This window comes from Hibiscus syriacus, unplaced genomic scaffold (genome assembly GCF_006381635.1).
Source record: "Hibiscus syriacus cultivar Baekdansim isolate YM2019G1 unplaced genomic scaffold, ASM638163v2 tig00110055_pilon, whole genome shotgun sequence".
In the NCBI taxonomy this organism is placed as follows: Eukaryota; Viridiplantae; Streptophyta; class Magnoliopsida; order Malvales; family Malvaceae; genus Hibiscus; species Hibiscus syriacus.
Window position 1 is genome coordinate 26,131 of NW_024062579.1, and position 23,828 is coordinate 49,958.

The 23,828-nt window shown below is 34.0% G+C and overlaps 1 pseudogene; it reads right to left on the reverse strand.

Moving 5' to 3' along the window:
* Positions 1-8,751: 8,751 nt before the first annotated feature.
* LOC120214205 lies at positions 8,752-11,137 on the reverse strand (annotated as a pseudogene).
* Positions 11,138-23,828: the final 12,691 nt, after the last annotated feature.

Sequence of the window (23,828 nt, forward strand, 5' to 3'; positions counted from 1 at the left end):
TATCTCGTTGATTTTATAATGATATTATTTCATTATTATTTTTCTATTTTATTCTCGGATTAACATGTTTTTTTCTAACAATCTTAAGACATGCTTGATTTTCTTATTTTTCTGAGATGATACAAAATACATTTGAGTTTAATCCTTGTTTGTTACAAGAGGAAGTGCCAAAAATTGGGCGGAAATCAAGAGGAAATTACGCCAACGATAAGTTTCCTTCAACTTTGAATTTATGAATTTCAATTTCTTTGAGGAGTATTTTTTAGTTTATATTTTTGATGTGAAACATGGTTCCACTAATTTCTGTGTAGGGATTTAAATAATTGGATTCCAAAATCTTTGCAATATCTTTGTGGTTGTGCACTTTTTAGGGGCAAACTTTGAATCTTAATGGTTAAAGCTTTGATTGACAACGGTGAAGTTAATGATCAATAATTCAAGTTTTAGTTGACAATGATAAAGTCAATCAAGTAGGTGAAATTTGAATATATCTCTTTAATCCGAAACAATTCAGAACTCTTTCTTCAACCTTTCGGGATTTATCCTATTGTTTTCACGGGTTTGCTAAAATCTCAAAGTGGACAAATCTATTTAACAGAAATTATCGTGAAAATAACATGGTTACTCATTTTGTTTTAGAGTTTTAATTATATTCAATAACAAAATTAAAAAATAAAAGAGAATTAACTTTTTATTTATTGAAATCTTTTATTTCGTATTTGAAATCAATTGGGATTTTAATTATATCGCATAAAATAATTATTTGATTTCTATTAATAGAAATCGTGGGAAAGTAACAACTATTGTTACTGATTTGTTTCAGAATTTTAGTTCATAGCTAAATTTTGTTGGTAGAATAAACAAAAATTTATTTCGGTTTATTGTTAGGATTATAATAATTCAAATTTCGTGTTTTGAACGAAATAATGGGTAATCTCAGCATAAGATGTTTTATTTGCTCATGTTGAATTTGATAAAATATCGGATGATCCTCCTATTATTAGAGATGATGAGGTAAACATTGTTACCAGATTTACTAAATTTTAGAAGTATTATGGAAATACCTCCTGAATGTATTATCAGATACACTATATAAGGTGTATAATATCCATTAAAAGATTATGGATAACAATGGACAATAGATACAAACCGAAAGATGCTTGTACTAATGAATTGTTAGTTACCAAATTCTTAAATTTCGTAATAATGACACAGACGAGGAAAATAAATATTTTATTACCTCCACTAATGATAGAAAAAGTATTGATATATGTATTTGCTAAAAGAGCAAGAGCGAAGTTATAGAAAAATTTGTTTTATATATACATGAAGTTGAAAACCAACTTAATAAAAAGATTAAGATGGTTAGAAGTGATAGTGATGGTGAATATGTTAAACCATTATGCACAACATGATATTATTCATGAAGTGGCATCACTATACTCTCCTAAAATAAATGGAGTAGCGAAGCGGAATAATTAAGCCATAAAGGAAACAATGAACGCAATGCTAAGAAATTATGAGTTGTCATAGAATATGTGGGGGAGAAGTTGTTCTGTCAACTAATTAACTTTTAAATAAAGACCCCAGGAAATAAAAGGACAAGACACCATATGAGTTATGAAAATGTTGAAAACCTGCGTCATACAAACACTTGAAAATATGGGAGTGTCTTGAGAAGGTAATGGTCATATTACCAAAACAATGAAAATAAGTCTTAAACGATGGATTGTATTTTCTTTGGCTATCCTACTATCTCAGAAGGATATATCGATGCTAGTTAGAATTTAATATTCAAGATATCAACGACACAAGTGAATATGTTTCACATTGAGAGGAGAAGTCGTGTCATGGAAATCCTTAAGAAAACTGTTATAACAAGATTCATAATTTGAGTTTGTAGCTCTAAATAAGTCTGGAGAATAAACTGAATGGCTTTAAAATTTCTTGGAGGATATTCTTGAATGACTGAAACATGTGCCCACAGTATGTATATATTGTGACTAGTATATAATTTCAAGTATAATGGTAAGTCAAGATATATGCATCGTCGACATAATACCATAGACAATTGACCTCAAATATCTTTGCTGATTTTGTAAGATCAAAGGATAATATTGTAGATCCTCTATCCATAGGGTTAAATCGAGATAAAGTTGAGAAAACATCTAAAGGAATGTGACTAAAGCCCATGAAATTTAAAGGCTTTATGTGAAGAAAAACCCTACTTAGTTTATTGGAGATCCTAAGATCTAGGTTCAAAAGGACAACCTAATTAAATAACACGTGTATGGTCACTGTGGGGGTTTCTTATTCCAAGCCTATTTCTATTATGTAAAAAGTAATCAAAGTGGTATAAGCTAAGTAAAAGTTTTTAATGACCATTGTGTGTTGTGGTGAGCCAAGCAACATAAGTCACCTATGTGAGAGTGAAGTGTGGCGGCTTCAAGGAGATTATTGGGCATATTTCTTTCAAATTCTTGCAGAATCAGGCGGATATCCATGACTTTAAAGACTTACTCATGAGAACTAAATTCTTGTTAGAGGGGTAGTTGTGTGAAATATGCCATCATTTACAAAAAGTGCAAAATAGTTCAAAGACATCTCGTCTACTGTTTAATTAGTAAAGTAAATATATTGTCACAATGGAATGTTCAAATGAGGACACCTACCTATCATACGCAACTATCGATTGTAAAGGTTATCACCACACCGTGTCAAAATGTTTTTGATAAAAACATCAATTTAATTCATGTGGGAATTGCTGGAAAAAAAGGTTAATTGATGTATTTAATTTTTTTTATTAAATTCATATTCCTTTTGACTATTGCAAATTAAAAGATAATTTTAATTTGAATATTAATAGAATAATTACTCATTGAATATGTAAATTTAAAAGGTATTTGTTATCTTTTTAACTTTGAATATTAAAGATAATTATATATTTTTTGTATATTTCAAATTAAAATAATATATATTTAAGTTTGAATGGTAAAAGGAGTTTATATGTTAAAATATTTCAAATTAAAAGATATTATTTAATTAAAGTTGAATATTAAAAAAATATGTTGGATTAAATATTTATTGAAAATCCACTATAATGCTAGGTTAAAAATAAGTTTCACAAGTTTTCATTTGAGATTTCAAGAACTTCTTTTATCTTGAAATTTTTTCTCTTCATTAGTTTTCCAGTTATAGTCGAAGTTAAGAATAGTTTGTGATCTTTAATGTTGTGCTACTGTAGTTGATCATCTAGTTGTTGTATCCTAGGAGACAGACGACCAAAAGATATTGAACACCAAGGAGTATCCAAAAATCTGTCTTAAGGAAATTGTGTAGCGCCAAGTCTCAACCGTAGTTTCCGATCAAAAGAACAAAATAAAAATAATTATTTTCATTTATTTTTTATTTGGTTTTAAGAAGTTTAACTTCTCTATTTTATTTTCTCAGGTTTGATTTCGTCTCGAATTGTTATTTCGGTTAACAATCTCAAGTTAGAGTAAACTCGTTGTTTTCCTTTACCTCTTTGATTTTATAATGATATTTTTTCATTATTATTTTTCTATATTATTCTCGGATTTACGCGATTTTTTCTAATAATTTTCTCTAGAGATACATAATTTGAGATATTGCATTGTGTGTAAACTATCAAAGACTAAAACCGAATATGAGCAGATCATATATTATAATCACTTTATACTATTTTAAAAAATAATATGTTATACACGTGTATATATATGTGGCCAGCTTCCCTATAGATACGTCGGACCATATATTATTATGTGAAAATGCTGGTAGGTGAAAACTATTGATGAACAGAAATGGATGTTTTATGATTTGTTCTAAAACCTTTTCATTCACTATTGCTTCTTCGGCATTAAAGTCCAAATGAATATGTACTAATAAAACTATAAAGTTAACAAACCCGTTGGCTGTTAGGTAAGAAAGTGAAACTTGTTAATATGCAGCAACAAAAATTATAACTTTTCAATAAGATTAATTTATATTTAGACTGTTAAATAGATAAGTGAGATACATCCGCAGTGAAAAATTATGTATACGTTTATGTGTTAGGATTTAATTATAAAAATATATAAAAAAATTAATTTTATATTAATTTAGAATATTTGAAGGAGTGAAAATAGACAACAAATATTATCTTTTTTGTTTGTTCAGTGAATATTTTTTTCATTTTTTACTAGGAGCGTTCAATCGGCCGGTATAGTTAACCGATAGAATCAAATTTTTAGAAGTTCTTTAATTGATTTTTTTCATTAACCGTTAACCGAATCAGAATTTTTAAAAAGTAATTAATCAAACCAAATACAGTTTGGTTAATCAGTCGATTAACTAATTTAATCAAAATTTATAAATAATATTTATTAAATATTTAATATTTTCAATTAATTCGGTTAAAATCAAGTTTAAAAAATCTTAAGGCTAAGTAATATATAAATAATATATTGAATATTTGATAATGTCGATTAATTAATTTAATTAACTGATTTTGAACCGAAATAATCGATAATTAAAATTTGAAAAAATATTAACCGTTAACTGACCGAACCTAAAATTAACTAATCGATGAATTCAAAAAAAACTTCAGTTTGTTTGGTTAAACCGAAATTTGAACACCCATATTTTCTATTGTTAATCTAAGTCATATATTTTTACTTATCAAATGATATTGATATATATAAGGAGTTGACGGATATCAAGGCTAAATTGTGACATATTTGCTCTCTTTGGACCTGAAATTTCCTGCAAGTTTGTGAATTCATTTATGTCCAAACTTTGTTGTTTGTGAAAACAAAATGGTAGGAGATAAATTTGGCAGCAGTAATTATGAAAAATGCCACTATTAATGATCATTGATGACAGTTTAGCAACTGTTGCTGTAAAATGTTGGAATTATAGTTCAGTTGCCCATTTCATTAATCAATCATTTTTAAAAACTCACATCCGCTGGCTTTGCATCACTCTAATATGAATAAACCCCATTGGAGTTGGAATATTAATGAGAACATGGACCGTTCATATATGTATAAACCCCATTCGGGTTGAAACATTAATGGCACTGATGTGTATGCTCAAGCACCATAAGTTTTCAAACACCCCAACATGTATAAACCCCATTTGGGTTGGAATATTGATGAGAAGTTGAACCATGTAATAAAAATATGAGGTTGTAACAAGGATAATCTAGTAGTAGTATTAATACAATATTATAATAATGATAAACGATATAATGCCGTAACAATACTAATTTAATCAAATGTAGTAGCAATATGATGTTATAACAGTAACATAATAAAACACACTAAAATAAAATTAAAAAGATGATATTAGAATAAAATTTGCAATCGGAAAATATTAATTGAAAGTTTAAGATCATTTGACGAAGAAAATTGTTAAAAATATAATAAAAATGACGAATGTATGCAGTTTTAAATAAAAAATTAATAAATTTATTCAATCAAATGATATGACTTATTAATAATATATATGTCTATTCATCAAATGTTATAACTTGTTATTAAGATTAATATCAATCTATCATTTTATTAATCAATTATTTTTTTTCAACGAACCATCCACATTAACAATAAAACAAATTAAAACAAAAGGGAAACCAATAAATTAAAATGAAGGACGTCTGTTATGAAGTTCAGACTTCTTAGACCTCAAATATCATCCAATTTGAGCCGATATTTCAAGAACCATGGTCGTCTGTTATCGTAATTAGACGATCATAAGTTCAATGTCAATCATAATTTTCCCTAAAATTAAGCAAGGTGTTGATTGATTAAACAAATGAAGTTGTGATATGATTTATTGTCATTAACCAAATCCCACGTAGTTAAAGCCCAAACACTTGACGATTTGTGACTGGAAGAGGTTTATGAAGTCCAATGGATTCATCAATTACTACAAGCAGTTTGTAGATGGTGAAGCCTTATTGGCTAAGTGTCGCAACCGTCTTTCGGTTAGGGCCCGGAATTGGGCTTCGACTTGAAAATTGTGGATTGGGAGTCGCCACCGACCACTTTAAAACGAATTTAGGTGGATCGGACACCATCTTACCTGATCTGCGTTGTACCAGAAACGTGTCGGGTTCGGGAGTCGGTTACGGTCAAGGAAGGATTAGCACCCTTGAACCGCCCTTTCGGTACCAATTAATTTGTCGGTTGTCTTTAATTGCGAAAATTAGAATTTAAATTAAAATTAAATTCATTCGATCCGAATTACTTACCATTTGATCGGCTGAAATAATGACTGAAACAAAATATGTTAGATAAAAAGCGAAAACAAAATGCTAAAAAATAAAAAATATAAAAAATAATAATATAATGAAAGAAAGAAATAATAAAATAATAATAAAAGGTTAAAAAAAAATATTTAAAAAGTAAATAAAAAATAAAGATAAAATTTAGGATCAAATTGGAACAAATTGAGCTTAATGAATTAGAAATGAACTGCAAAAGAACAAATAAAAGTTAGGGGACCAATTCACAGAATAAAAATAAATAGGGACCAAATTGATTAAATCGAAAATTCAGAGGCCAAATTACATACAGTGACCAGATTGTAAAACGATTCAAAGTTTGAGGATGGCGGAGAAGATTTAAAAATCCGTAATTTCACTGGTCCTTCGTATATAAATACCAAACCGGCCTATTTTGAATCATTTCTCTCCATTTTCCAGATTTCTTCTCTCAAATGAGAGATATCTCTCTCAAACAGCCCTTCCTCGGGCGAATCCGGCCACCGTCTGGTGGCCCACTCAGCCGCACCGCCGCCGCCCCGGCCGCCGGAAACAAAACCAAACCTTAGCAAGAGTTCCCTTAACCCCGTAAACACGAAACCAAGCCTAAAATCCCCAAAAACCCCACCTACCGGAGTAGATCTAAACAAAAGTCTCGACCTTTTACCTTTCTGGCGACCTTTCGCTTCTGTTCTCGCCGTGCCCGCTCTCGGTTTCTGGCTTTGGCCTTTTTATGTCCCTTTACTTGTTTTGGGGTTGGCTTCAGTGATGTTATTTTGGCTCTGTTTTCGTGTACTTAGTACTGTTGATGCTGTGTGATGTTGTGATGTTCTATGTTTTGTTGTGTTGATGTGTTTTGACTGTGTGGTACACGATGAGGTTTCTGGTCTTGGTTTCTTTGTTCTCTCGGTGTGCTGTGCCGATTCTTGGGTTTTCCAGTGGATGTTTCTTGACCCTGGCAGTGACTTGGCCGTGGGTTTTATAATGGTGGAGAAGGTGTACTTTAGAACGAGATCTAAAGATATGGGTGTTGATATCGTGTTTCTAAGACATATTTATTATGTTTTTATTTTCTCGTGGGTTCCTCATTTTTTTTTTACTGAAATGGATGTTTGTGATGGACTTTATTTATGTTGCTGAAGAAGCATACAGGAAATAAGTAACAGACATGCAGCAACTATCCAACCGTACATTCATAAATTTATACTAGGAACCCTAAAAACTAACTTCATAGTATGAATTTTTCTTCCTGTATTATTTTTACATAAAAAAATGTTTTGGCTTCTGTATCTGTTTCATCTCATGGATCATGGTACGCAACCGAAAAGTTAGCTCCTCAAATTTTTTATTTTCCCTTTAAAAATGATTACAAAACTGGAGGAAAAGGCAAAAAGCAAAATATGAAACGACTAAAATGTTACGTTCGTCGTCTGTGGGAATCAAACCCACACCCACCTGGTTAAAAGCCATGTGCTATACCGGCGGAGCTAAAACGGCCCGATCCATAGGTTGTATTTAGGCATTACAAGAATGCATTATTCGAGTGAAGCTTTTCCCGTTTCCATGCGAAATATACGTTTTAAAGTATGAACGCAGTGAATCATATAAATAATGCATAAAGCTTTGCAAATGTAAGTAGTTGACATACCAATGAATGGACATATTATACTGTGCATAGTTGGTAACCTTGACAACAACTCGATCTCCTTCTCTTACATAAATGTTGGTCCAGGAAACCTTTCATTCACTATGACAGTGGCACAACCTACTCAAGTCTTTACTTTTATCTGAATCCAAAAGAAGAAAAAACTGTGAGAGTATAAACACCGCTTAACCCGTACATCAAAACAAAGTAGTTACGGAAACATGGGGAAAGTGCAAATACCCACATCAAACTGATACTTCTTCACAGAAGCCTCGGGAGGATAATTCAGAAGCCAAGGAAAGAAGATGAGAAAAACGATCCAAAGTAGGTATCAAGCTTCATCGCCATTTTTTAGTTTCTTTCCGCTTATTAGAAACTGGTTGTTGTATTCGAAAATAGCCAAAAAAGGATGTTGGTACTTGTATTAGAAAAAAGAAGGTAGGTTAATGGAGTTCAGAGTTGATCGCAAAACATTTCATTACGTAAAGCAAATGCAAAGGGCTACACAAACCTTGGAAGCACAACTTCTGAAGATGTTGAGATATCCATGTAGTCTCTCTTAAATTTTATGTAATATTGATTGGTTAATGAATCTCTTGAATTGTTTACCAAAATGCAAATAGTTGGGAGGCAAATGAATCTCCCTGGGTTCATTTTTACTTGGAATGAGGGCTATTGAATGATGGGATTAAGTTATTTTTTATTTGCTTTGGATTAGTTTCCATTGGCATTTTTCGTTTTGAACCTAAAGTTAGCTATTGAGGCGGGCTTTAGGTTCAATTCATTCAACAAACATAAAGGTCCTTCAATCCCACAAGATTAAACCAGGGAGACAAACATGTAAAATTTGAAGCAACTATATCCAATTAGGTAAAACATTAGGCTACATTGAAAGTCACTGAAATCATATGGTACTTGGAACATATAACGAAAAATATTTCAATAGATGTTGTCAACCTTTTATAATCTAAAGGCTGATGTCGAAAAGAACAAATCGGCCATTGCATCCAAAACAAGAAGCACGTTTGTAGACTCCCATGAGTAGAAAAGACTACAGCTTCCAGCTTCCAGCTTCCAGCTGCATATTCTAGGTGTCCCTGATAAAAAGAGAATCCAATCCAAACTTAAATTAATATAGGTAATGAACATTTCATTTAAGACCAATTTTTCGTATAATCAAGCTTAAGTGTCAGTTTGCCATTTTCATCCAAAAATGTGTTATAACGTCAGGTAAGATAAGGATCAACAAGAAAGTTCTTGTGTTTTTAACATTGAAACAGAAGCTCTCTGAGTCATACCCGAGGAATTTAGCAGCACTGGTAGGAAAGAAAGATCTGCACTCAAATTCGCGCCTTGGCCTTGACTCTGCCACAGTGACTCGAATTGGTCTGCCATCCAAATCCTGCACCAACAAAATCATGCACACAAAAATCAGTAGATGCCCACAGCCCAGCATAAGAAGAAAGAAGCATGAAAGATACTTTATACAGTAATTGATTCTCAACTTGCAATAGACAATTCACACATGAAAGATCAAGGCAATGATAACTTACAGAACCATTCAAGATCTGACAGCCTGTCCACCTCTTCAGAAGAATTATAAGTTACAAAGCCAAAACCCCTTGATCTACCACTTTCCCTGTCATAAACAACTTTCGCTTCCACGACACTTCCCTGCTCACTGAACAAGTCACGAGTGCCATATCATCGACACCCCATGAAAGGTTACGACATAGACACGATTTGAATTTCCCATAGAAGAACCACCTCTTGCTCCTCTAGGAGAATAATCTTCCCTGCCTCTTGCTCCTCTAGGAGAATAATCTTCCCTGCCTCTTGCTCCTAGGAGAAAAGTCTCCCTACCACTAGCTCCTCTAGGAGAATAGTCTTCCCTACCTCCTGCTCCTCTAGGAGAATAGTCGTCCCTACGAGGAGGCGGAGGTCCGAGTTTACCCTCAATGCCCTCCCTTCCAGTTCCTGTAAACAGCAAGTCAAACAGAAGAAAATTTTATGATAACCCAAACAGAAGCTGGTGATAAAACCTGTTGACTTATCATGAATTGGTTACTTTTATGGAGGTATTAGGCGTTAATACAGTAAAACTTAAGCAAAATAGTCAATGTAAACAACCCTTTCCCCCACAATGCAGCAAAGAGAGTGTGGGAAGAAAGTATAAAGCATTCGCTTCATATGTCTATCAGATTCATAAGCATCACTTTAAAGCCAAAACAAGACATCAACCTTCAAGTTGTTCTAATATTGACAAATAAGAATACTCACGATGTGTACTACTAAACTACAAAATGGAAAATCACATTGTTTCCAACATGCATGTAAACAAAGCCAACCCAAATAAGAAATGTGCAGAACAATAGGAGTTCATAACATATTCGAACCCGAAAATGGACTTACATAGCCATTGAACTGTTGTCAGCAGCTTCAGCTTCCTCAATTGTGGACATGGTTACAAAAGCAAACCCCCTACTTCTCCTCGTTACCTTGTCGTAAATCACCTGCCAAAAGCAATAATATCACCAGGTCAAAGCCAACGTTTTGATTCCAACTTTACCAAATGATTGAAGTAAAGACATAAGGTCCATGTTGCATCTATTCAAATCCATTCAAATCACCAAAAGAAAACTTACACAACGACCCTTCTATAAGCTAAATGTCTTTTGAGCATTCAATACTGAAAACACATCGAGAAACATAAAATAGGCAAATTAGAAGAGAAAAACAAAAGTACCTCAACCATCTCAACATTTCCAGCGCTTCGAACAAGCCAGCAAGTTGAGCACTATCCACACTGAAAGGAATATTACCCACAAAAAGTTTCAAGTCAGGGGAGAAATCAGGGGCCTCTTCTCCATCCTCATCACTACCAAATAAATCCTCTTCCTGACCATACTCGGATGAAACGGCAACGTTCCTAACGAACCTAGAAGAAAAAAAAGAAGACTTTTTGGCCAAAAGCTCGAAACTTTGAAGTGCAGAACAGAAGAGAGGCTTTGCAATGGGCTTGTGAGGAATAGAGAAGAGGGAAAGTGATATGGGTGTTGAGTTTGACAAAGAAAAAGCTTTGGGTTTGAGAGATGGGAGAATAAGAGAAGAAGCTAATGTTGCAGACATGGCTACTTTGCTTCTTCTTTTTAGCCTTTGTTTTTCGCTGTAGCTAAAAGATAAGGCTTTTGGAATGGAAGTGAGGTTTAAGCTGAACTGCGCTTAAGTTAGATATTTATAAAAGGGGGAAATGGGGATATAAAGAAGGCAACTGATTAAGTTGCCTGCTTGGTTTCCTTGCTGTCACGTATCATGAAATCTGGGCCGTTCGATTTTGTTGATAAGATATAGATTGCAAGTAGGGTTTTTTCCCTGACAAAAGCTTTGGCCTTTAGTTATGGCTTGCCTTTCTACTGCTTGCCTTTCTTTGTCATTTGTTGTCATTTGCATTATTAGGGCTTGAGGCCTCAAGCCCCCAATAAAAAAAAGACTATAAATTCAATTGAAATTAGGCTTTTTATCATGTCACTTCTCTCATTTAAGCTTATTTGTAGTTGAATTTAGATAAAATGTTGAAAGAGTGACAGAGCCAAGATTTTAGTTCAAGGGACAAAGTATAATTAATAATAGAAAATGAGAGGAAAAATTAAAATAAATCAAAATGTAAAGGTCTAAATTGGTAATTATCCATATTTTTTAATGATAAAAAAGTTGGGGACAGTGCCCCAGGCCCTACATGGCTACGTTATTGTGTTGAAAGTTAGAAAATACTCACGTGACTAAGATAATATTTTATAGAGTCGTCTGACTTTAGAAGTCACAAAATAGTCATAAGATTATCTATATGTTTCAAACTCATCTTTTTTTGTTAAAAATTAACGATTGCTTGAGCTACGCGTTAATATACTCAATGGGATATGATAAAAATTCTAATATCAAAACTATTTAAATTGTATTTTGTGGATCGAATTTCTATTTATTTTATGTTGTTAATTCAATGCTTGAAATATTATGTCGTCGAGTTAGTGCTTGAAAGTAACGACGATGCTAATAAACATCATTAAAATATGACTTTATCATATCTGAGTCAATAGGTTAACCTTAAAATATCGTCAACTTTTTAACAGAAAGGGATGATTTTGAACATATAATAGTCGATGACCATTTTATAACTTTTAATAGTTGAATGACTCAACAAAGTAATAACCTATAATCAAATGACTATTTTATAACTTTTAATCGTCAAGAAACCAACAAAGCAATGCCTTATAATCAATATATCATTTGTATACTTTACTCTTGGATTTATTTAATGGTCGTAATAATAAATATATATTAGAAAATTTAAATTCGAATAATTGTATTTGTAGAATATATATTTATGAACAATTCTTACTTAAAGAAGGGAAAGATGACTTTTGCTCCCAATGGGTACTAAACCCACGACTTAAGATAAATGAGAGGTGTCAAATGAGAGCTTTTTTTAATCACATGTTGTAACACCCCAAATTCCAAGCTAGTAGTTTCAGGTTTACCCGAGGAGTATATGGGCTTTGAGGATTTCATAATTAGAGTCGTTGGGCCGAATGTGAGCTTAATTTAGTTGGATTTGAGCCCAATTAGCTAAAAATAATGTTTTTGAATTGTAGAAAGATGAGGATAGACCTATAGTACAATTATTCCATTTTTAAAAAGATGAAAACTTTTATCTATTTCATCTCCTTCTTCTTTTAATTTCTTTATTTTTCCTCTCTTTCTCTCTGTAACATCCTAAAAACAGGACTGACAACTGTCATTTTCGATGTCAAAATAATTCCTTTTTCTCAATTAATCAATAAGGAAATGCGTAGTATAGAGAAATAAGGGTCGAATCCTCAGGGACTTAGAAAATCACAAATTTAAGTTTGAATGGTTCTAGCCAGGTGTGAATAGAAAAAGGGGGTTATACTATGAGATTTAAATAGTAAAAAATGATTAAATAAAATAAAAGCAATTAAAGTAAAAATAAGATGATAGAGATTGTGAATAAATACTCAAAAAATAGCCTCAAGCCTTGCTTTAAATTAATTTTCTTTAGATCATCGAATAAGATTTTCCCTCCGGGATTCACGTCGGTTACTTTGTCTACAAGGGCTATCCCTGTGACTCTATCTTGTATACTGAATACCCAAGGCAATCTTTGATTCCGGCTTCGGTAATTGATTCTAACAATATCAATTGTCGCAGATCAATTACCGTTTAAGTTCGTGGCGTCTGACTCGGATTGTTGCTTCAATAACCGTAAATTCCGATCTCAATTCCCTCTTGGCGAAGCCATCTCGCCAAGTGTGTTCCCATGAAGTCGAATTGCTTTCTATAAGCCGAATTTTCCCGCCACACATTTAATCGCAACAACCTCTTGACCAAAGTCAATCTTTGATTTTGAAAACTGTTTTGATTTTGAAAAATAAGCGCAAAGATTGAGAGAGATATTCCGAAGATATTAAGGGCCTGTTTCAATTTTCCTGATGGAATTGAGTCATCGCGACAACTCTCGGCTGATGAAAGTTTAGCTAAGCATGACAAAAGGCATACTTAGCATTTGAAAACAAAGCTTGGAAAATAAACGAAAAATGAAAAGAACTTGAAAAGTAAAAAGAGAAAGCTTTTATGAAAACTAGAGAGAAAAGAAGAATGTAATTTGAATGATGAGTTTAGGCTTACCCAAGTGGGTATTTATAGCCTCTCAAAGCCTAAAGAATAAAAAAAGAAAATAAATAAAATAATCCTACAGATAATTGTTTTTTTAATTTAAATTCAAACTTAAACTAGTCTCCTAATGCAACTCTGCTCGTCAATCTTCCAGAAGGCGTGCGAATGAAGTCTTCTAGAAACCGTCACTGACTGGATCTTCTAGAAACTACCACGTACGTCATACCCAGAGTCGTGCCCATGTCTCCATCCATGACCAAATAATAAAAAAAATGCAGAATATGCCCGTTTTGTCACTAATTCTTGAAAGTAAGGATATGCACGAAAATAAACATAACACGGCCAATTTAGCAGCAACAATTCCACAAAACCGAAGAAATAACGAGCAAAGATTGACGATTCTGAACACTCATCAAATTCCCCCTCACTTATCTCATGCTTTGTCATCAAGTATGTTTAATCAAATTAGTCAAAAACATCATTTATCGTTCTTTGTCAAGTTTCACATTCAAGGAAAGCAAGGTAGAGACCACAAGAAATATTCAATTCAAGACATCAATCAATTAAATATCACTAATTGGAACAAGTCGAGTGCAATTGCAATATCCATTCATTCATCAATCTTAATGCTTTATAACTCAACACCTTACCGTGATTCACTCAAATCACTCAATGTGTTTGGGGTAAAGAAACGCTCAACATCAGAATTGACACGTTATTACCATAAGCCTGCAAGTAAATCAAATCTCCACTACTAATAAGAACAAGATGCATAAATCAAAGGGTATTTTATTGGTTGTAACGGGGCTTAGGTAAAGGTGGGGAAAAAGGCTAAATATTCAAGGCAATGAACTAACAAATAATAATTTCAACTCCATCAAAACATTAAGCACAACAAGATAAAAGACGACCTATCAAACAACAAAATTCTTTTCGAAATGCGTTGAATTTTTTTCTTTGTTGTTGCTCAATTCTTTTTCACGTCTTTCTTCTCTTATTTCTTCCTCTTTTTTTCGATGGTGCATACAATGGATAATTGTTCACTTGCCCTGAAAATGGTAGAAAAGAGTGATAAAATAAAAGGCTCGGGTTTTTAAACATGGTGAAAAAATGGGAATAGGCTCAAAAGTGGTTAACTAAGGGAAAAATGTATGGGTATGTTATTTAGTGGGGAAACGGAACGGTTAATCCTAAGGTGCCCAAATCATCTTTAAGCATCATGTTCATGTGTAATCTCAATAGTATTTAACATGCAGGTTCTAAAATACCAATGTCAAATTCGACACACTCAATCCAACAAAATGAGAGCGAAAATGATATGCTTGAAAAGGCTTAAATCTCACTAAATTGTTTCATGCATTGAGTTAATCACATTTCAACCAATAAAATCATGGAATATCACAAAAGTACCAACTTGATCACAATTCATGCTATTCGGTATCAAGAATATCCTAACCTAAACAATCATGTGTTTCCAAACAAGCATAGCATAACAAATTTCCACAAGACAAATACAATCAATGAAATTTTCGACAAATCCAACTAACACATATAGCATCGAAACATAAAGATAAGCAAAAGGGAAATTCAATCCTATAGTCTACTCCCCCTCACTTAAAGCATTTTGCCTCAAAATGGAAAATTAAAGTGCAAAAGAAAGAATATATTACACCCCGATTTTAATATCGACAATGGCCACGGCCTCTGCCACGATGAAAGATGCTAGGACGGTGAAGTGTGCTGTCCGATTTGATACCGTGAACTGGAAACATTATCAAGTGGTGTCGTCGGTGGAAAACCATCATCTAATCTCCTATAAAATCATAAATGGGATAGTACATTAGTAATTGATTAATCAAAATAGAATCGAAATTTACCTCAGGAATATTTTTGGATGCTGCCGAACTCATCGAACATGATGAGAAAGTCAACTGTTGTGGACGAGAAGAAGTAGTGACTATGGTAGGCGTGGACTAGAAGGACAGTGATGGGGAGTAGCGAAGAGAAACGATGAACAGTGCTCGGTCCGGGGCAGAGGAGTAGCAGCGTCATCCGATTGATTTTTTGTACGTACCATCGTGGAGCGAGCATTGGTGTTGTCGGGTCGGTTTCACGTGCACACCATAGCGGATTAGGGAGGAACGAGTGGCGTGAACACGTTGAAGCGAGTAGCTTTTTTTTGTTGAAGCCGTCAGCGGTGAGAAGGATGAGGAGCGATGAGTGGCGTGCATTTCGGGTGGTGGTCGAGTTGGAGAAGATGAAGGGAAGAAGTTTGAATAGGGTTTAATTGGGTGTTGCCATGCATGGGAGGGGAAAGGAGTTTGAATATGAGTCAAAATGGGTTTTGTGTTTAATGATAAAGTGTTTTGAAAATTGAAAAAGGTAGATGAAAAGTGATAGGGTGGGGTCCATGGAATAGTAAAATAAAAGAGGAAGAGAAGGGATTGGGGTGTTGGGTGGTAGGAATATAACGAAAAAGAGGAAGAGAAAAAATAGGGTTTGCTAACGTGTGTCGACCCCTCTATGGGTTTTGCTAACGTGCGCCGTTTTAGTTAAAAGGTGCGCACGACTGGTGACTTTTTTTCTGCTTAATTTGATCGTGTACTGCTTAATTGACTCCGAAATTAACACTGTTTGAATCATAATTCCGCAATTTCTCACCGTTTAAGTTTGAATAAAAATAAAGTTCCTGCAAAATAAAAATAGAAATTAAATTAAACATGTTTGACGAAACAAAAACAAAAGGTAAAAATAAAATTAATAAATAAAATAAAAATATAGCGTTGTCGAAAACAATGGGTTGTCTCCCATGAAGTGCTTTTGTTTAACGTCGTTAGCTCGACGACCTGATTCAGACTACAGGTTCCAGACAGACACTTCCACTTTATTCGCTTTTTCCAACTAAGAAATTTCTTATGAGAAATTTGAAAATTCTCACAAAGATTTCTTTGAATATTTCCCAAATTAAAAATCATGTCGAAAAGAATAGCCGTCAAAACATATTTTTTTTACCAAAAATTGATTTCTTCAAACCATTTCTCGATGGTTTCGACTTAATTTTTGGTACCTACAAAATAGAAAGTAAATCTTTAGTTTTTAAACGAGTTAAGATCAAATTTGAATCAACAACTGAAATATTTTTCAACTCCCTTATGTCGTCTTTTTTATCATCCGATTCCTTGCATAAATCATCAACGAAGTTAGATTCATCATCAACAAGCTCAATAACGCCAATAAAATTAATACTATGCACATTGTTCGGATATCTCATTGCTTTATAAACATCAAATTTTAAGATCTCACCGTCAAACTCCATAGTAAGAATACCGCTTCGAACGTCAATTTTTGCATTTGCTGTGCTCAGAAAGGGATGACCGAGGAGGATTTCAGAACCAATTTTGCTACGATCATTTTCCATATTAATCACATAAAACTCAGCTGGGAAAATTAAGTCTTCTACCTCTACTAGAACATTTTCTATCAGTCCTTCAAGATAAATGATTGATTTATCGTCTAGCTGAAGTGTAACTCTCGTCTCCTTTAAAGGCTTGGTGGAAATTAAATTATAGATAGAGAGAGGCATTATATTGATAGAGGCACCTAGATCGCACATGGCTCGCTTGATTTTAACCTCACCGATTTTACAAGGTATTGAAAATATACATTGGTCTTTATACTTTGGTGGAAGCAGTCGTTGGAAAACTGCAGAGACGTTCGCACCTAAATCCACCTTCTCATTTCCGGTAAGTCACCTTTTATTAGTGCAGAGATCCTTCAAGAACCGGTCATACCTTGGAACTTTCCGGATAACCTCAAGGAGAGGTATGTTAACTTCTACCTTCCAAAGTATGTCTAATATTTCCTTTTCCTCAATTTTTTATCTTTTTTTAACTAACCTTGATGGAAAAGGTGGTGGCACGTCATAGGGAGATGGTGTCAGATCGTCCATTTGTTCTTCATCATTCTCTTTCTGGGATCCTGCGTCAACTGCTTCTTCTTCCCTTTTTGAGTTTGAAGTTTCTTCTTTCTTTTGGGATCTTGCACTTACTTCCTTTGGGTCTGGTTGTTCAACAATTGTACCACTTCGGAGGGTAATGACGCTAACATTCTCTATTAGATTCAGCTCAGTTTGTGATGATAGCCTCCTTTGTGACTCTAATCTCCCTACGGCTTGAGTTAGTTGGCATATTTGTTTGTCTATCTCTTGGAAGTGGGCTTCAGTTCGAGTCTGGAATTTTTCTTGGGATAGTGCTAACCTCTCGACAATCGATTCTAATGATGACTTCTGCGATTGTTGCGGTGGTGGAGGTCTCGCTTGATAGCCTTGATTCGGTCTCGGGTTCTGAGCGTAACTGAAGTTCAGATGATCCCTCCATGCTGGGTTGTATGTATTACCGTAAGGATTATAAGCTCTTTGGGGAGATCCCGAAAAGTTTTTGATTGCATTGACTTGAACTGCTGCGTCGTCTTGAATCAGTGGACAACCGTCTGTTGGATGATCATGTAATGCACATATTGCACATAATCGGTTTTGTCATGTCTTTCCTGCAACAAGAGAGTTTACGAATTTAGTTAACTTGTCTATTTTATTTTCTAAGAAAGATAAACTTATCTCATGAACCCTTCGAAAAGGTTCATTGTTTGTGTAAAATTATTGGGAATTTGCGGCCATCATCGATATTAAGTCTCTAGCCTCAGTATGAGTCATATTCACCAAGGCTCCACCGCTGGCAGCATCAGTCATCTTCATTTCCAGGGGAGATAATCCTTCATAAAAGTATTGAATGAGTGTTTGTTCAGTTAACCCATGTTCTGGGCAACTAGAACATAACTTCTTCAACCGCTCCCAATAGTCGTAAAGTAACTCTCCATCAAGCTGCTTGATTCCAAATATTCTTATTCGTAGTTCACTTACTTTTTCCGCAAGGAAAAACATGTCAAGAAAAATACGAGTCATTTGAGTCCATGTAGTAACAGAATTAGGAGGAAGATAAAATAACCACTCCTTAGCTGAATCGGCTAAAGAAAAAGGAAAAACTCTAAGTTTTATTTGGTCCTCTGTTACTCCCTGTGGTCTCATGCTAGAGCAGACCATATGAAATTCCTTGAGATATTTGTGTGGATCCTCGTTTGGCAATCTGCGGAATGTAGGGAGGAGATGAATAAGGCCAGTTTTCAACTGGTACAGAGTTTCGCCTTGGGGAAAATCAATGCACATAGGCCCTTGCTCAGTAGGAGCCGCGGCTAACTCCCGGATAGTAAGATCGGCCATCGGATTTATATTACCTAAATTCGAATCTTCTTCTGGATTTGTTTGTTGTCTCCTTCTTTCCCGAAGTGTCTGTACATGGAGTCTTCTAGCTTTGGCTTCAATCTCCGGGTCATACTCCACTAATGCTCCCGGATTAAACCTGGTCATAAATAAAAACCAAACAAAAATTAGTAAATTTGGCGAAGTCCCCAGCAACGGTGTTAATTTGACAACTGTCGTTTTCGATTTCAAAATAATTCCTTTTTCTCAATTAATCAATAAGGAAATGCTTAGTATAGAGAAATAAGGGTCGAATCCTCAGGGACTTAGAAAATCACAAATTTATGTTTGAATGGTTCTAGCTAGGTGTGAATAGAAAAAAGAGGTTTGTAGTATGAGATTTAAATAGTAAAAAAATGATTAAATAAAATAAAAGCAATTAAAGTAAAAATAAAATGATAGAGATCGTGAATAAATACTGTAAAAATAGCCTCAAGCCTTGCTTTGACTCAATTTCCTTTAAATCATCGAATAAGATTTTCCCTCCGAGATTCACGTCGGTTACTTTGTCTACAAGGGCTATCCCCGTGACTCTATCTTGTATACCGAATACCTAAGGCAATCTTTTATTTCGGCTTTGGTAATTGATTCTAACAACGTCAATTGTCGCAGATCAATTACCGTTTAAGTTCGTGACGTCCAACTCGGATTGTTGCTTCAATAACCGTCAATTCCGATCTCAATTCCCTCTTGGTGAAGCCATTTTGCCAAGTGTGTTCCCAGGAAGTCGAATTGCTTTCTATAAGCCGAATCTTCCTCTCATACATTTAATTGCAACAACCTCTTGACCAAAGTCGATCTTTAGTTTTGAAAACTGTTTTGATTTTGAAAAATAAGCACAGAGATTGAAAGTGATATTATGAAGATATTAAGGGTCTGTTTCAATTCTCCCGATGGAATTGAGTCATCGCGATAGCTCTCGGCTTATAAAAAGTTTAGCTAAGAATGACAAAAGTCATACTTAGCATTTGAAAACAAAGCTTGGAAAATAAAAGAAAAATGAAAAGAACTGGAAAAGTAAAAAGAGAAAGCTTTTATGAAAACTAGAGAGAAAAGAATAATGTAATTCGAATGATGAGTTTAGGCTTACCCCAAGTGAGTATTTATAGCCTCTCAAAGCCTAAAGGATAAAGAAAGAAAATAAATAAAATAACCCTAAAGATAATTATTTTTTTTAATTTAAATTCAAACTTAAACTAGTCTCCTAATGCAACTCTGTTCGTCAATCTTCCAGAAGGAGTGCGGAGGAAGTCTTATAGAAACCATCGCTGACTGGACCTTCTAGAAACTGCCACGTTAGACCGCGTCATGCCCATGTCTCCAACCGTGACCAAATAATAAAAAAATACAGAATGCGCCCGTTTTGTCACTAATTCTGGAAAGCAATGACCTACACGAAAACAAACATAACACGATCAATTTAGCATCAATAATTCCATAAAACCGAAGAAATAACAAGCAAAGATTAACGATTCTGAACACTCATCAAGGGCTAGTGACTAAAATGTAAATTTTGAAAACTTTGTGCATAATTTTGAAATAAGTTAAAAGTTTAGAGACTTAATTGGAGAATCTTGATGTTGGATTGATTAGCAAAGTTGAAAAGATGAGAGGGTATAATGGTCTTTTCATGGAAAAAATTTTATTTTCCTTTTATAAAGGATATAAACACGTGGAGTTAAGAGGAAAAGAAAGACCACTATGGAGACTTGGTTATCTTCTTCCTTCTGTGGTTTCGGTGGTAAGGTGAGTTGGATTCAACTTGATTGTTTCTTTAATTTTAAAGTTTCTTTTGATTTTTAGAGTAATAAGAAAGCTTAGGGGAAGCTTTAAGTGGCTTAACACTCAAAGATGAACAAGTTATGATATATTAAGAAAAAGGATTTTTAAGTGAATTATTGAAAAATAAGAAGTATATGGATTTTGAATTTGAATTTGACTTGTCATAAGTTGAAATAAGAAATTCAAAGTGTTAGAAATGAATTTGGAACATGTTAATTTATTGGCTTGATAATTGAATTTAAGAGTGTATGTGGGATATTGGATATTATGATGAATTAAAGTGATCTAAGTTGATTAGAATAAGTGTAGTTAAGCTTAAAGGACTAAAAGGAGGTTCTAGTAGGAGATTTAAGTAAGTTTGGTAAATTTTCGGGTAAGACAAATGAATTCTAGGTGTAGGGTATCGGTACTGTTCATCCAATATCGATACTTCAAAGAGAAAAAGGGTTAATATTTGAGAGAGGGTATCGATAACATAAGCAAAATTTTTACAAGATATTCAAGGAGTATCGATACCCAGAGGGATAATACCGATACCAAGGGTACCGATACCATAGGTCAGGTATCAATACCATTTTGAAATAAGGATTACATAATCGAAATAGGGTATCGATACCGTATCTAGGGAAGTATCGGTACCATATCTAGGGAAGTATCGGTACCGTACATAGGGTATTGATACTACTCCAAGGGGAAAATTTGTATTAAGCATTTATTTTAGCTTAGGTTATTAAGGATTGAATTATAATACTTAGAATTCTGATATGCACATCAAATGTATGGTTGTGTAGATATCAATCAGAGCAAGTACCGGATGAGTCAATGAGAGAAGATCGATTAAGAAAGAGTTATAAGTGTTTGAATTGACTAGTGAGGCCATGTGAGTGCATACTATTTAATATACGATATTTAAGGGAAATAAGACTTGTGACGAGTCTGTTTCTTATATTAGAATGCATGAACTCATGAATATAAGTATGTGTTGTATATTATTGTACATGTTATATGATTTGTGTGAATGTATGTTAATGTGATGAATCTATGTGATAAGATATATATATATATATGAGAATATGGACATACGGAATTGTATGAACATGTGATATGTGACTATATATGTTACATGATATATGGAAACATAAGAGAACAAATTATAAGCTATATGATATGATATAAGTGATTTCATGAGAAAGTGATATAAGCTATAAGATCATACGAAAATATTATATGAGTTATGTGATAAGAAGCTATGAGCCTATGTGATATGAATATGTGAAATGATATAAAAACGAATGCCCATGTTATGTGACATGAGAGCTAGAGGTATAGTTGGTATGCCAAGAGTCGAGGGTTCTACATGGTCCTTCGGGACATATACGTAATCCTTTGGAACATATATGCGGTACTTCGATACACCTTTTTGGTCCATTAGAGTATGTATGTGGTCCTTAAGGAGTGGTCTTTCGGGACATATATGTTATATGTGGTCCTTCGTATGTGGTCCTTCGAGACATTTCTTCGCGGTCATTCGGGATAAATTCATATACCACTAAGTGGGAATTTTACGAGTTGTGGTGACAACATATGTGCACAACCTCTATGTACTCGCATATCTTTAGTTCTCAGAAGTATACATGGGCTAATAAAGAGATAACAACAAATTCACTATATGTGATGTATATGTTTTTGTGATATGAAATGTGTTACAAAAATTATATGATGAGGTGTGTATTGTTTGGTTAAAAATGTTAGGTATAAGAGCATATGACTAAGAGATATGAATAATAATAATGCTAATAATGATGAGAATAATAATAAGGATAATGAGATTATATGTATATGTGTACGTGTATGTGTATGTGTATGTGTATGTGTATGTGTATGTGTATGTGTATGTGTATGTGTATGTGTATGTGTATGTGTATGTGTATGTGTATGTGTATGTTTATGTGTATGTGTATGTGTATGTGTATGTGTATGTGTATGTGTATGTGTATGTGTATGTGTATGTGTATGTGTATGTGTATGTGTATGTGTATGTGTATGTGTATGTGTATGTGTATGTGTATGTGTATGTGTATGTGTATGTGTATGTGTATGTGTATGTGTATGTGTATGTGTATGTGTATGTGTATGTGTATGTGTATGTGTATGTGTATGTGTATGTGTATGTATGTGTATGTGTATGTGTATGTGTATGTGTATGTGTATGTGTATGTGTATGTGTATGTGTATGTGTATGTGTATGTGTATGTGTATGTGTATGTGTATGTATGTGTATGTGTATGTGTATGTGTATGTGTATGTGTATGTGTATGTGTATGTGTATGTGTATGTGTATGTGTATGTGTATGTGTATGTGTATGTGTATGTGTATGTATGTGTATGTGTATGTGTATGTGTATGTGTATGTGTATGTATGTGTATGTGTATGTGTATGTGTATGTGTATGTGTATGTGTATGTGTATGTGTATGTGTATGTGTATGTGTATGTGTATGTGTATGTATGTGTATGTGTATGTGTATGTGTATGTGTATGTGTATGTGTATGTGTATGTGTATGTGTATGTGTATGTGTATGTGTATGTGTATGTGTATGTGTATGTGTATGTATATGTATATGTATATGTATATGTATATGTATATGTATATGGATATCAACCAAACAACATTCTCAACCAAAAATTAACCAAAAACATCAACCACACCAAGCCAAAATAAATGGAAACATCCGGGACTTACATCGGCGATGAAGGGAAATCGATGACGACACGATAACTCTTCGTTTAGGCCTTGACCGAAAAGACACAGGGAGTATAGCTGAGGTGGCGTGTGGTTGAACAACACCTTGAACAACCGAAAAACATGAAATCACCAAGGTGACGATGGAGGTTTCGAAGTCGGCTTCTTTTCTCGATTCATGCCAAAAGATGGTTGATCCTGGTGGTTGTCGGATGGGGTTGGGTAGCAGAGGGACGCCAGTTCAGTTGTTAGTTGTAGGGCACACAACGACGGCTGGAGCGGGGTGGATCGGAGATGGAAAACTTAAAGGTGGGGGGTTATTTTGGGAATGGGGTTAGAGTTCACTAGGGGTCTGGTTTTGGGTTATAACCCAAACCAAATTATTATTATA